Source organism: Eptatretus burgeri, chromosome 8 (assembly GCF_056783735.1).
Source record: "Eptatretus burgeri isolate ZD-2024b chromosome 8, Ebu_testis_v1, whole genome shotgun sequence".
NCBI lineage: Eukaryota > Metazoa > Chordata > Myxini > Myxiniformes > Myxinidae > Eptatretus > Eptatretus burgeri.
In genome coordinates this window covers 59,232,512-59,234,300 of record NC_140968.1, presented here as the reverse complement: position 1 = coordinate 59,234,300, position 1,789 = coordinate 59,232,512, and the positions used below count along the sequence as shown (strand labels likewise).

Genomic DNA, 1,789 nt, shown 5'->3' with positions numbered 1-1,789 from the left:
TCTTGCTTCATCAACAAGTACTTCAAGTTATTTCTGTACTTTTTCTAATTTATCTTCAAACTAACATTTTTCTTCATCTTGCTTTTACTTCTCTTGATATATATGGATATCTCTCTCTGTGATATATTATGATCAGATATTTCCTTGAAACCATTCTGGGGTTTCTGCATCGTGTAAATATTTCACTTTGCTTCTTCACATTTGTTGAGAAGAAGAAGAGGAAGAAGATGAAGACAAGCAACAGGTATTTTTAAGGACATTTTCTCTGTTGGAGTAGGGGTTAACCTTGCAGTCCCCATGACAATCTTTTCCACTTTGTTCTATTTCTGCATCTCTCCTTGTTAAGCCCCTTACATGCATTTCTTCTTCCACCACCTTTAGCCAAGTCTTTCTCAATCTTCCCCATCCTCTACTTCCTTCTACATTCATTTCCATCACTCTTCTTACCCAGTCACTTTCATCCTTCCTCAACACATGACCCAACCATCTCATCCTGTTTCTCTTCACAACATCCATCACAGGCGCTATTCCCATCATCTTCCGCAATTCATAATTTGTCTTGTTCTCTCTCTCTCTCAAGGATATTCCACACATTCACCGAACCATTCCCATTTCCACCCTTTCCAGCCTTCGGTGCTACTCTACGTTCAGTACCCATGTCTCGCTCCCATAAATCATCGCACTTCTCACACATGTAGCATACACCTTTCTCTTTAACTTCAACGACACTCCCCTCCTCATCAGCACGCCACTCAGTTCCCAAAACTTCTTCCATGCACATTTCACTCCAGCAACTGTCGCCAAGTCTAATCCACCTTCTCCATTCAGCATGTCTCGTAGGTAGCAAAATGTTTTCACCCCTTCCAACTTCACGCCATCTCCAAGATTCAACTCAACATTTCCTCCATCTGCAACTCCCTCTATTCACATCTTACACGAATAATGTAGCTACCACATTGGTTAATGACCCTCTCACACCACTACATTTTCGATGAACTCACTCAGCACACATTGTACATTGAATGGAGCTCACTCCGACACCCTTCTTGCACACAGCACACGGCCACTTCCCAGTTCTTTCCACCCCACCACATGTTTTACCACTTTCCATCACCTTTGTCTTTGCGATATTCACCTTCATCTATTCCTTCCGCTTATTCATCTTCTCCTTCAGTCCATCCCTACTCTCCACAATCAACACCAAATCATCTGCACACAACTCCCATGGTAGACCCTCCTTTGCACTCCAAGCCAGCAACTCCATCACATCTACAAATAGTAGTGGACTTTGTACCGACCTCTGATGCATACCCCACTGATCAATGCAAACAACCTCAAACAACCTCAGCATACCACCTTCACCTCAAACTCACCACTGTTCCCGTCCTTCTTCCTTACAGCTGTGCACGATCTCTCATACATTCCCATCACTACTCTGAACAACCATTCCTCCACTCCCAACATCCCCAATGCCCATGTCACTACTTCACGTGGAACCCTATCGAATGCTTTCTCCAAATCAACAAACCCAAGAAACAACTTCTTCCTCTTCCCCATGTACTTCTCCTGCAACTGCCTTACAATAAAAAAATAAACAAACAAACAAAAAAAAAATCGCATCTGTCATTCCTCTTCCTGGCATAAATCCAAACTGCATTTTGTCAATCTCCACTTTCTTCCTTATCCTCTTCTACAACACCCTTTCCAATACCTTTCATTCCATGCTCCAGTAATTTTATTGCTCTATATGAGCCACAGTCCAGAGGGTCACCTTTCCCCTTGTACAAAG

At 42.7% G+C, this 1,789-nt stretch overlaps 1 pseudogene; it reads right to left on the bottom strand.

Moving 5' to 3' along the window:
- Positions 1–280: 280 nt before the first annotated feature.
- LOC147021826 (uncharacterized) lies at positions 281–1,428 on the bottom strand (annotated as a pseudogene).
- Between the last annotated feature and the right edge of the window lie 361 nt (positions 1,429–1,789).